Source organism: Narcine bancroftii, chromosome 3 (assembly GCF_036971445.1).
Source record: "Narcine bancroftii isolate sNarBan1 chromosome 3, sNarBan1.hap1, whole genome shotgun sequence".
In the NCBI taxonomy this organism is placed as follows: domain Eukaryota; kingdom Metazoa; phylum Chordata; class Chondrichthyes; order Torpediniformes; family Narcinidae; genus Narcine; species Narcine bancroftii.
This window is the reverse complement of record NC_091471.1, coordinates 281,093,184-281,107,475: the sequence shown is the minus strand read 5'-3', so window position 1 is coordinate 281,107,475 and position 14,292 is coordinate 281,093,184. Positions and strand designations below refer to the sequence as shown.

The 14,292-nt window shown below is 41.1% G+C and overlaps 1 protein-coding gene across 5 annotated transcripts in view; it reads right to left on the bottom strand.

The window, feature by feature from the left end:
- Nucleotides 1-14,292, bottom strand: part of tmem184a (transmembrane protein 184a) — a 93,505-nt gene that overhangs the window by 63,136 nt on the left and 16,077 nt on the right. The gene's annotated exons all lie outside the window — the stretch shown is intronic.

Here is a 14,292-nt window from a genome sequence, read left to right as displayed (position 1 = left end):
GACATACACAGTAAATGGTCGGGCACTGAGGAGTGCAGTAGAACAGAGGGATCTTGGAATTATAGATACATAATTCCCTGAAAATGGTGTCACAGGTGAATAGGGTTGTTAAGAGAGCTTTTGGCATATTTATAAATCGAAGTACTGAGTACAGGAGTTGGGATGTTATTTTTTTTTGAACATTTTATTTAATCAACATATATAGGATCATAATAACAAATAGTAATAAATAACCATATACAATGTTAACAAATATATGCTGAAAATATATTTAAAAAACTAAAAACTTAAAAAACCCTCTAAACCCTTCCTCCTCCCCAAACCTAATCTAATCCATAACTAAAATACATAATATCATTACTGCATAGTAATTAAATCAGATTGCATCAGATGACACTCAAGGATCCCAGAAATATCATAAAATTATTATTCTTTCAGAGAAAACTTCACTAGTCAGGAGAATTTTAAAAAAAAATTATTTTAACCTCAATTTTAGCATACAGGATCCAAATCTGTAGAAGTAAGAAATATTTGCCCCTCAAATTGTAAGTTTTTAAAAAAAGTTATACAACTTTGAATCTCAGTATACCATCTGTCTAATGTTACCGAAACATTGGATTTCCAAGTTACAGCAATACATTACCTTGCTATTACTGAAGCTAACTTAACAAATTTTAATTGAGAATTTGACAACAATAATTCAGGATTTAACAGAAAAAAAATCACTCCAGTTATTCATTGCAAAAATTTGCTAACAGAAACCCAAAAAGAATCAACCTTCAAACAAATCCATGTGGAATGAAAAAAAGTTCCAATTTCTTTTCCACATCTAAAACATTGGTTCAATAAATTCAATCGACATCTATGTTATGTTAAAGTTGTATAAGACATTGGTGAAGTCAAATTTGGGGCATGTATGCAGTTTTGGTCACCTAAGTACAGGAAAGGTATCAATAAGATGGAAAGAGAGCAGAGGAGATTTACTTGGATGTTGCCTGGACTTCAGGAACTGAGCTACAGGGAAAAGTTAAACAGGTTAGGATTTTATTCCCTTGAGCAGAGAAGACTGAGGAGAGATTTGATAGAGGTATTTAAGATTATGAAGGGGAAAGACAGAATAAATGTAGATAGGATTTTTTTTCACTGAGGGTAAGGTGAGATACGAGCGAACATGTTAAGATTGAAAAGGGTAAGGTTTAAGAGAAAAATGAGGAGGAACTTCTTCACACAGAGAATGGTGGTTGTGTGGAACAAGCTTCCAGCTGAAGTGGTAAATGTGGGATCAATTTTAACATTTAAGAGGAATTTGGACAAGTACATGGATGGGAGAGGTATGGAGGGCTATGGGCTGGGTACAGGTCAGTGAGACTAGGAAAAGAGATTGTTTGGCACAGACAAGGGCTGAGGTGGACAGTTTCTGTGCTATAATTGTTCTATGGTTCCAGCTTTTGTTAAACCGTTCCCCCTTTCACTTCTTCCCCATCCCCTTCCCCAGCTCTGTCTCTCTTTTTCCTTGTCAACTTTTGCACAGATATGATCAATTCTCACCTCTCCCCTTATCAAATCCAATTAACACCTTTTGTTGCTCTGGATTCCTCCCCCAGCCGGCATTGTCTGAATTCTGAGATTTTCTGATATTTCCTGCTTCTGGCCCAAAATTAAAACTTAGCTAAGTGAAGATCTGGATCCACTGCAACTCGCCTATTGTCACAATCACTCCATAGCAGATGCAAAATCACTGGCTCTCTACTCAGCTCTGGATCACCTTGAAAACAGCAATTCATACATACAGCTGCTCTTCACAGACTACAGTTCAGCCTTCAATACCAATATTCCCTCAGTGCTGGTGAAGAAGCAACAAACTCTAGGCTTCTCTACCCACCTCTGCAACTGGATCCTTATTGGAAGACTACCTCAGTACGAACTGGAAATTTCTCCTCCTCACTGATTATCAACACAGGTGCACCCCGAGGATACATGCTTAGCCCACTATTCTACTCGTTACATACCCATGAATGTGTGGCCAGGCACAATTCCAATGCCATTTACAAATTTGCCGAAGACACCACAGTTGTCAGCAGAATCAAAATTGACAATGAGGAAGCAAACAGGAGGAACATAGATCAGAACGTTGAATGATGTAACAAAAACCAACTTTGCACTCAACGTTAGCAAAACTGTGGACTTCAGAAGGAAATCAGGGGAACATGACCCAGTCCTCATTGAGGGCTCGGCAGTGGAGAGGGTTAAGAACTTCAAATTCCTGGGTGTCAACATTTCTGAGGATCTGTCCTGGAGCCTCCATGTTGATGCAATTATAAAGAAGGTTCACCAGCAACTATACTTTCTGAGGTGTCTGAGGAGATTCGGAATGTCACCAAAGGCTCTCATAATCTTCTACTGGTGGTTGCATCACTGCCTGGTATGGAGATGCCAACTATCAGAGGGTTGTTAGCTGGGCCTGAGACACCACAGGCACCAGACTTCACTCCATCATCTATATGAGGCGGTGCCTTAAAAAAGCAGTTTCTATCCTCAAAGACACCCCCACCGCCCAGGCCATGCCCTCTTCACTCTGCTACCATCAGGAAAAAGGTACAGGAGCCTAAAGACGAGCACTCAGCAGCACAAGGACAGCTTCTTCCCCGCTGCCATCAGATTCCTGAATAATCAATGAACCAAAGACACTGCCTTACTTTTCATCCACTATTATTGTTAATTTTTTTTTTTAAATAGTAATGTCATAAGATGGTTATAATACACATGTTTGCATTATGATGTTGCCACAAAACTCCAAGTTTCGTGACTTGTTCATAACAATAAATCGGAATTCTGCTTATTCCTTGAAGAAGGATTCAGGCCCAGAACATCAACAATATATCTTTGCTTTTTATGGATGCTGAAACACCGACTGAGTTCCTCTAGTATTTCTGTGTGTTTTTACTACAATCACAGTGTCTGCAGACTTGTGTTTCACTCATCTCAACTGTGCACATTTTAAAACTCAGGAGAATATGGGAGGAGAGCCAGATTAATAACAAGAAATGAGGAGTTGTCCTTCTGGTTTCAAGTCTGGTTTATTATTTTGGTTCTAAAGTGAGAATGTGGTCAGGACACATTGATAGACAGGTGAGATAGGTGATCATTTGTGCCTAGCTAATGATTAACACCCCTGCTGCAGGTGCCAGGTGATAAAGAGAGAACTTCACGTGCACTTTGGACTCATTCTGATTTATTGATGCAATAATGAGATTGCTCAATAACAATATTTTAAAAATTGCTGGAAATTGTACATAAATCAGAGATTGCTAGAAAAACTAAGACAGCATCCGTGAAAAGGGAAACCACATCAACCCTCCACATTGAAGATCCAATAAATGATGTTTGACTTGTAATGCGATGCTCATCTTGCTACACATGCTGTATGACCCAAGTATTTCTAATATTTTTTTTCTTTTATACCCATTAATGTTTAGTTTCCACTGCCTTTGATTGCCTTGTTGCTATTTCTTCCAACGTCTTCATAGTTACTGCAGAAACCAGTTCCACTGGCACACCCATCTCCTTGTCTGGCAGTCTTATTTTTGATGCAGGATTGGAGGCAACTAAACTGGGGTAAAGTGCAAAGCCAAGCATTAGGAGGTGGGGGTCAGCTAGTAATACAGCATTGCCGTACTGCCACGAGGTTGCAAGGCTGAACAGTTGAGGGGCAGTAGAACAGCCTTGCAATCACAATTAAGAAAACTGGCAGAATGTAATCTTTCATTGCTAACCGAATTGATTACAAAAGCAAGGAGGTCAAGCTTCAGTTATACAGGGGATTGGTCGGACTCTATAGATTCAAAGAGAGAATCACAGAGTTACACAGCATTGAAAAAGGCCCTTCAGCCCAATTCATCCATGCTCACCAAGGTGCCTTCCTGAGGTAGTCCCATTTCTCTGTGTTTGGCCCATATCCATCAAAATTTCTTCTGTTGTAATTGACACTCTACCACTTCTTCTGGCTCCTCAATCCAAATATACTGACCACCATCTATTTGGAAAAACTTGCCCTCAGTTTGTCTTTAAGTAATTTCCCTCCAACCTCAACCGATACCCTCCAGTTTTGGACATCCCTACCCTTGGAAAAGGACTGTTACCACCCGTCTTATCTAGGTCCCTCATGACTTCCATATGATCACCCCCCCCCCCCTCCCCAACCCAGTCTCCTTCACTCCAGGGAAAATAACTCCAGCATCTCCCGATAACTCAAGCCCTCTAGTCTCCGCAACAATCTTGTAAATCTTCTTTGCATATCCTTCCTATAATATGGAGGCAAGATTCACACACAATATTCCAGATGTGGTCTCAGTGATATCCTACACACCTGTAACATGACATCCCAAGTTCTATACTCAATACTCCTTCAGATGAAGGCAGGCAGACAGACACCATCCTCATCATCTTGTCTGCCTGTGTCCCAATTTCAGGGAAATGTGGACGTATCCCCGGTCTTTCTGTTCTGCCTTGGTTTAACTTCACAAAATGCATCACTTTACACTCCCTTATTTAAATTCCTCTTGCCATTTCTTTCCCCACTTCCCAAATTGATTTAGATCTGACCATAAACTTAAACTAACTCCTTCACTGTCCACCACACTACCAAATTTGGGGTTGCCAAAGATTTACTTGTTATGCTACCTACATTATCATCCAAATTGTTAATACATGTGACAAACAGCAGGGGAGTCAGCACCAATTCCTGCAGGACATCACTCGCCACAGGCCTCCAATCTGTGAAGCAATAGTCCACTACCACCCTCTGGCTCCTTCTACCAAGTCAATTTAGTGTCCAATTGGCTTACTTACCGAGATCCCTTGTCACCTAATCTTCCAGATCAGCTGCCATGAGGAACCTTGTCAAAAGTCCATGTTGAAAATGTTTACAACCCTGCCTCAAAAAAAACCTCAATCAAAGACACAAAGAAAATGGCGGTGCTGCTGTAACGGCAGGCATTGCCGCTGGTGTGGACCCCCCGCGGGGTCCAACCACCCGGTCTGACGGACCAGTCTCGTACAGTGCCCTTGATCGCCATGAAGGATTGTAGACTTGGGGAAGTAGACTCAGGGAAACAGCAGACCAGCTCAGCACACCAGAAAACAGGGCGACCATCCCCCCCCCCCCAGTGAAGCAGGAGAAGCAGAGGAGACCAGGCACAGTGCTGGACCAGCGATGCTGAAGAACAGGCGATAGATAGGATGTTGGTGAACCAAGGGGTGGAACTTATCACAGCTGTGGGCTGCTAGCGACTGCGTTCAAGGGATGCACCAGGCTGTGGACTGCTGCAGTCTGGGTGAAGGGGTACCAGCTATTGGATCAGAAACGCGAGAGGATGCTGAGGGCTTCCTGATTGTGTCAGAGGTTTGGATTTGGAGCTCAGGTTTGGACTGAAGGTTGTGGTTGCAAGAGCGCAGAAAGTGAATTCATGGACCCTCAGTGATTCTGTGTGGGAGGGACTTTTGTTTCTCTTTCTTTCACTGTAAAGGGCACCAGGCAATTTGTGCTGATGGTGAATCTTTGTCGGCCTTACAGTAGACTAAAGGAAATTCCATGTAATAAAACAAAAATGTGATATTACATGACAATAAAATAATCTTGTTTCTCATTGCCAAAAGCATGACTATCTCCAATCAGTATGGTACATGCATTTCTAAATGTTCCTGCCTCTCTGAATCCCTTCCAGGAACTTTCTCACATTGATGATGGGCTCACCAGCGTATAGTTCCCTGGTTTGTTCTTGTGGACTTTCTTAGATAGGCACAGTATTAGCCACCCTCCAGTCTTCTGATAACTTAGCCATGGCAAAGAAAGATACAAAAGTCCCTAATGAAGGGCTCAGACCCGAAACATCGAATGCCTATGATTTCTATGGATGCCGAGTTCCTCCAGTACTTTTATGTTTTGTTACAAAAATCTCTGCCAAGACCCCAGCAATTTAACTTCTTTGTTCACGCAACATCCCTGAATATATCTACAGCACCTAATGACCTGAATACACCTGAGATTGTCTGATCTTGGAAGTTAAGCAGGCTCAGGACTGCTCAGTATTCGGTGGGGAGACCATCTGGGAACACCAGGTGCTGTAGGTTTCTGTGCGGGGCGCTGGACAAAACAGCAACTCTGTCTGCCTTACAGTAGACAAAAGTTAAATAATTCCATTTATCTTACATTCATAATGTTGATTACATAACAATAATGAAACCTTTACCTTGACTTGGTTAGACCCCAGAAATTTATCCACTTTTATGCACTTCAAGAATGCGAACACTTCCTCTTTTGTAATATGAATGTCTCAGAACATTGTTCTTTTCCCTGAATCCCCTAGTTCCAGGACCTTCCCCATGATAAATATGGATGATAAGTTATACCTTTAACATCTTGGCCATCTTCAGTGGCTCCACGCAAAGATGACTGCACTGGTCTTTAATGGGACCTCTGAATCTTTCAGGATTTTCCTTTACCTCATCAGCCAAAGATATCTCATGTCCCTTTTATGCCTTTTTTTATACTCAAGGGATTCACTTGATCCCATCTGCCTATACATGCCATATGCCTCCTTTTGTTTCCTGACAGCAGCCTCAATGTCCCTCATCAACCAGGGTTCACTCTTCCTGAGAGCCTTGCCCTTCACAACAACAGGAATAGCTTGGCCCTGAATTCTATTGATCTCCCACTTGCCAGATGTTCCAATCAATCTTTACAACTTCCTATCTAATGCTACAAAATTAGCCTTGCCCAGTTTAGAATTTTAACTACTTCACCAGTCCAATTGTTTTTGGAACGCTATAAAGCACTGGCAACCCGGGTTAGAATCTGGTGCTGTATGTAAGGAGTTTGTATGTTTCCCGTGCCTGCATGGATTTCCTCCAGGGGCTCCGGTTTCTTCCCACCATCAGTTAACGTGTAGTTAGGGCTCATGGGCCAGAAGGGCCTCGTTACCATGTATCTCAAAATTAAAAATTACAATTAAGACTAATAGAATTATGGTCATTGTCCCCAAGTACTCCCTACTGACATTTCTGTCACTTGTTCTGCCTCATTTTTCCATAGGAGTCGAATGTTGTCCCCTCTCTCTAGGGTCATCCACATTTTGTTTGAGAAATTTTTCTGGATACAAGGTAACAAATTCTCTCCTTCTAATCCCTTAGCACTAGAGAACAGAATCCAGCATTGATCTTAAAAGATGTTAAAACATTGGAAGCAGTTCAGAAAGTTTATTAGGTTACACTTGGAATGGGTGGCATGTCTTGTGAGGAAGGGATGGATAAGCAAGGCTGGAATCCACTGGAGTTTGGATCAGTGAGAAGCATCTTGGATGAAACATACAAGAATCAGAGGTTCTGATGAGGCATCAGTTTCAATGAAGGGTTTTGGTTTCTTTTTCCATGGATGTTGCCTGACTTGCTGAGTTTTTCCACAATTTTCTGTTCTTATTTCAGATCCCGAGGCTCCTCTTTGTGCAAATGTGAAGAGAAGGTTTACTAGGTGAACTTTAAAAATAAGAATCCATCCAACGAGTTGGGATTATTTTTCCCCCGCAAGGGTCTGGATTCTTTGGAGTTCACTTCCTTTAAGGGAATTGGAAGCAGTCTGAACAAAAAGGGAAATAGATTTTGGAAAAGCAGCAGGGGGAAAAGTTACTGCTGGGAAATAGGAATGAAGACTTGGGGTTACCATCAGATTGACCTTTTTTTTTTAAAAAAACTGAATGACAAGCTCAAGGGACTGAGTGGCCTTCTCTTCATTATTACTGTGTGCTTGAAGAACGATAAACTGAAGTGGTGCATTACAGCAAGCTAGGGAAGACTCCCATGAACTAGTTGGGCTTTCTCGGATTACACCAGAGCCTTCAATGGAGAGCTCAAGGCCTCATCAGGTGTTGGCCTTTGGGTTAGTTTAAATGCATTGATTTCATATAATTGTGTCACTGCACTAACATCCTGTTAGCTGCTATTAAACAAAATATTTCATCTCAGAGCCTCATAATCCTTTCAAAGTTAAGTTTGTAATCAGTTTGGGTGGTACCTAATTGGCGTAATAGACCTCTCCCAGTTGAAGGTGTTTCTGCTTGTGAGCACAACTCTGTAACCTTCATCATAATGCTGGAGAACAATAGAAAGAGGCAAATTGGAAAAACATTTAATTAGGGTGGGGGAAAGTATCATGTCATTAGGCAGGAGCTTAGTAACAAACTGGGAGCAGTTGTATTTGGGAAAATGGACAGCAAAATTGTGACACATGTTAAGAGAACATTTGCATTGTGCTCTGTACAAGTATATTCCACTGAAGCAGGGAAAGGATAGTAAACTGAAAGAGCCATGGCATACAAGGGGTGTAGAAAATTAATTCAACAGAAAAGCTGATGAGAAGTTTAACATAGAAATTGACAGAGCTCTAAGGGCTTCAGAAAGAAGAGCGAGAAGGGGTGATGAGAAGGCAAGCAGGATTTTTAAAAAAATCCCCAAGGTATTCTACAAGTATGTGAAGCACACAGTGATGAGTCGGGTGAGGATAAGTCATATCAAGGGGTGAGAGTAAAAATGTGTCAGAGGACTTGATGAATACATTGCTTTGGTATCCACCAGAGTAAAGGAACCTTGACAATTGTGAGGATGACTTAAAGCGGACTGCAATTCTTGAGCATGTTGACATTAGGAAAGAGGATGTGTTGAAGATTTTGAAAAGCATGAAGTTAGATAAGTTGCCAGGACCAGACAAGTTTTACCCAAGACAACAGTGGGAAGCAAGGGAGGAAACTGCTGAGTCACTGGCAATGATCTTCACATCGTCACTGGGGACAGGAGAAGGACTTGAGGATTGGAAGGTTGCAAATGTTCTTCCCCTGTTCAAGGAAAGGAGTAAAGATAACCCAGGAACTTATAGATAAGTGAGATTTACAGCACTTCAGTGGTGAGCAAGCAGATGGAGAAGATCCTGAGAGTCAGGATTTACAAGCATCTAGAGAGGCCTAATCTGATTAGGAATAGTCAGTATGGTTTAGTCAGGGAATGTTGTGTCCCACGAACCAGACTGAATTCTTTCAGAATGTAACTAAGCACATTGATGAAGTATGTAGTATGGATTTCATGGAGGTATTTGAAAAGATTCCCCATGCAAGGCTCATTGAGAGAGTAAGGAGGCATGGGATCCAAGGAAGCTTTGCTTTGTGGATATAGAATTGGCTTGTCCAGAGAAGGCAGAGGGTGGTTGTAGATGGTGCATGGAGGTAAGTGACCAATGGTGTTCCACAGGGATCTGCTCTGGGATCCCTCTTCTGAAATTTTTATAAATGACCTGGATCAGGAGGTGGTGGTTAGAAAGTTTGCAGATGACACAAAGTGGATAGTCTCGAAGGTTGTCAGAGGTTACATAGGGACATTGATGGGATGCTGAGATGGGCTGAGAAGGGCCAAATAGAGTCTAACCTGGAAGAGTGTGAAGCGGTTAATTTTGGGAGGTCAAATTTGAAATATACAAAGTTAATGGGAGGATTCTGAGAAATGTGGTCGAACTGAGAGACAGTGAGCATTGTGTCAACAGAACACTCAATGCTGCTGCACAGGTTGATGGTGCTGTCAAGGTGTATGGCCTGTTGGCCTTCATTAACTGTGGGATCAAGATCAAGAGCCATGAGATACTGTTACAGCTATACAAGACCTTAGTTGGACCCCATTTGGAATGTTGTGTTCAGTTCTGGTCAGCTCACTACAGAAAGGATGTGGATGCTGTAGAGAGGGTGCAGAGGATATTTATAAGGATGTTGCCTGGAGTGGAGAGCATCCCATGAGGTTGAGAGAACTTAGTTTTTTTTTCCTTGGAGTGACATTGATAAAGGGAGAATATGTAGTGTATATGTATTTCATTGAGGCTTTTGAGGTTAAGGGATGACTTGATAGAGGTGTATAAGATGATGAGAGGCATTGAACTCGTGGATGGCCAGAAGCTTTTTCTCCAGGGCTGAATTGGCTAACACAAGGGGGCATAATTTTAAGGGGCTTGGGAATAAGTGCAGGGCAGATGCAAGAGGCAAGTTTTTCCACACAGAGAATGGTGGGTGCATAGAATTTGCTGCCGAAAATGGCCATTGTGGCAGGAACAACAGAATATTTAAAGAGACCATTTGAAAGGTACATGGAATGGAGAAAATGAAGAGTTATGCAGTAGGGAAATTCTGGACAGTTGTTAGAGTAAGTTATTAGGGTGCCACAATGTTATGGGCTGAAGGGTCTCTACTGAGCTGTAGATTTCTATGCTTTAAGTTAGTCCCAACCAAACATGCCCAACACGATTTATAGTCTCCAGTACAATTGTTGCCTGAAGCCCACTTCAACTTCTTGCAGTAAAATTGTTTGTGCAATTTGCACTGCAATCATTTTTTTTCAGTCATTTTCTAATTGAGTGGGAGTGAAGCCAAAAATTGATAAATCGTGACAGGGCATTTTTACTCTGGGCACCACAACAGAACTGTGTTGGCTCTGCCTTGAATTTGTATACCACAGTGAGAACTATTTTCACAGTGGAAGCTTTTGTCCCCGTGAAGCGTCTAGTTAATACATCTCTCCTCCTTGAAGGTGCGACAATGAATCACTAATGCATATCCTTGGTGGCTCTGCTTGGTTAGTTGACATTTATACATTACATTGTTTGACAGAACAGTATCAGCTCTGCCTCATTGATTTTCATTCTCATCTGAGTCAGTCACTCCAGAAATGTGAGCATTAGATTCAAACTGATAATCCAGTACCATGCTGAGAAGGAACAGCAGTGTTGCAAGTATGGTCATTTCAGAGTTTATAAACAAGGTCTAGTCCAGTGGTTCTCAACCTTTTTATTTCCTCTCACATACCACTTTAAGTAATGCCTATGCCATCGGTGCTCTCTAATTAGTAAGGGATTGTTTAAGGTGGTATGAGAGAGGAAATAAAAAGGTTGAGAATCACTGCCCTAGACCCAATTGTTACTGAAATATTTTGCTTGAGAAAAATTGTCATTGGTCCATTTCCTTTGGAGTTCTGAAACTGTGAACATAACGAGTCAATTAGGTATGATAAGAACAGTGGTTTTCAAACTTTTTCTTTCCACCCACATACCACCTTAAGCAATCTCTTACTAATCACAGAGTACCTATGGCACAGGGAATACTTAAAAGTGGTATGTGAGCAGAAAGAAAAAGGTTCTCAAAGGTGGAAATCAAAGACTATGAAATTTCCACAGAAATAGCACTGCTTCTTTTAATATAAAACCAGAAAATGCTGGAAATACGCAGAGGTCAGGCCATATCTATGGAAAAAGATTCAGATCTAATGTTTCTTGTCAAAGCCCAAAGCCTCTTTGCTTTTTTGTGGATTAAATTCTTATACAGTAGTTTGTGAGTTGTATACAGGGTACAAACTGAACACAATGTTTGTTCACAAAATACCAATGACACCCAGAGCATTTTAATCGACTTTGAAATATGTTGGAATTTCTAGAGGAAATAAAAGTTGTTTCCATTTAATTGGGCATGTCACCAGCATCCCTGAGCAACCTCTACAGGTGCACCATTGAAAACGTCCTGTCAGGGTGCATCACTGCGTGGGACAGGAACTGCTCTACTCAAGATCCCAAGAAATTGCAGAGGGCTGTGAACATGGCTCAGGCCATCACACACACACACACCCCCCCCCCCTTCATCGACTCCATCTAGAACTTCTGCTGCCTTCGTAAAACAAGCAACATATTCAAAGACTTATCCCACTCCAGCCACCTCCTGTCAGGAAGAAGGTTCAGAGTACAACATCGTGCACCACCAGATTCAAGGACAGTGTCTTTCCCACTATCATCCAACTCTTGAATGGATCCCAAAATAGAAAAAAAATTGTTGCTGTTGCTCGACACCAATCTCTCAAGGCACTGTTCAAAAGTGAACAAATCATTTATTGACCTATTTACAAAACAACCTCTATCACTGCATCTTGATAGCTGTGAAAACACACTTGAACTTTTCACCTTGCATTCACAGTCACTCAAGTATGATCACTATTGTTTGAAAATATAAATAAAATCATTTAAAAAAAGTATAATCCCTACTGTCGTCAAGCCCACTCCAGCTTGGACAGCATGGTCATGTGAAATTTCCACTTCACCTGCAAACAAGATCTGAGCCTGTCACTTATTTGTCAAAAGAAGGTGGAGTCGGCATGGGTCAGAAGACACAGGTTTTGTAATGAACAGTCGAGAGCTAAATTGAGCTCGAGACCAAATAAGGCAAATGGAATCAATGGTGTGATGAAGGATCTCAAGATAACAACCCCAGTTATCCTAATGTTTAATTAAAGAAAGAAGATGCCATCATTCACAGCAAAATAAAAGCAAAGGAGACTCAGCAAGTGACTGTGGAATCAAAGGCGCAGGAGCTGTTTCAAGTTGATACTGCATCATGATCAGTTGTGGCAATAGCATGGGTGTGGATTATGTAGGTGAGATGGTGGGTACCTAAAGCTTGATTATCAACAAAAATGTAGAAGCTGGCAGGTCTGCATCTGGTGTTTCCATAGTCCAGAACATAGACAAGATTTAGGAGGAGAGGCTGTCCAAAGGGGAAGAGAAGGTATTGCAAGATGTGCTCTGGCTGCGATGGAGCGAGATAACTAAGTAGAATCGGAATCACAGCTATCAAAGAAGAAGGAGTATTAACTAGGTGGCTTCACACAATGCAACTCAATCAGATCAGAATAACTCTTCCACACAGTGAAGATTGCTTTAACAGTCACTACTGTGCAAAACTAACAGCAGCCCATCATTTTTGATGCAGCAATTTAAATTGTGCTATTCAAGTTTTCCTCCTGCTCCAGTTTCCTTCCGTTGCTCAAAAACGCACCAGAGGTGTAGGTTAATTGGGGGTAAATTGGGCGGCCTCATGGGCCAAAATGGCCTGTTACTGTGCAGTATGTCTAAATGTGTGATTTAACTGTGAACTTATGGCCATTTGCTGATGAAGAGATGGAATGGACAAGATGGACCATTTTAGCAGTTGTCTATGTCTCAATTTTTTTTATTATATTTGTCACTACAGCACTCAGTAAGGGCTCATATTTGCATCAAGATGATAAAAAGAACAAACTCTTGTCATGGAAAACACCAAATCAAGCCAGAAGAGTTACCACAGAGGATGTTAGGCACAGGTGACCTGTTGGGTCCAGTATCTGAGTAAGTGCTAGTAAGTAGGGGAATACTAGCCACAAATCTGTTTAGGAAGCAGGGAGAACCTCTTACACAAATCTACTTATTCAAGTTGCAAGGGACAAGATAACTTCGAATACAGAACACTGTTCGTATAATCAAGATGCTGTATTAATAGTCACAAAAGCTGAAGGAAATTTTCAGATACAAGAGGAAGGAAGCATTCAGGTAGCTACCTAAATACATTGTGAAATTTGAAAGAAAATCTACATTTGTACCAAAAGCCTTTTATCTTAGGTTAAATGTAGAGCCAATGCATTGCAACAAGTCAAAGAAAGAGAGGAAGTAATTATGAAGGAAAAGAAACCCCAAATTATTCCAAGGCAGAGTATCTCCATTCAAACTTCCAAAAGGATTTACATCACTTATCTATTACTGAAGAAAGATGAGAGACAGCCACATGTAGACGTGAATGGACAATTATCAGTGGAACATGGCAGTGTTAAGTGAAGGGGTGGGGGGGGCACAGAGTTGTCATATTAACAAGCTATGCATTAGAAGAGCTCTACAGTGAGTTTAAAGACAACTGATAAAATGTTGTTTATTGATTTGAATTAGATAACAATTCAGAAAACAAGCTTTCCCTCAAGGTTACAAGCCAAGCCACCAAAAGACAACATTTAAGAATTGGAGATATCTTGAAGTATCAAAAGTACATATTGATTCTGGTGGAAAAGAGATTAGGGACTTGCTTTTCCATGGATTGTTATTCAGTGGACAGAAATTAAAGGGTTCTGTACTACAACACAACACACTAGCAATGAAGTGAGATCCATTTTTTTGTTATGTTTCGGCAGGAAGTCTAGAGTCAGTGGTGTTCATTTCTATTTGGGCATTTAATGAAACAAATGGTTGAAAGCATGCACGTGCTTCCACACATCATCTAGTGTGAGATTCTGTGGTGAAGAGATCAGTGACTACCATCAAAAATCACTTAAGAAACAGGTTTTTGAAGCTTAACAACCAGGTACAAATTAACAAACCGTTGCTAAACTACTGAACATTGCTATATTCCACAGCAGGTTATACAG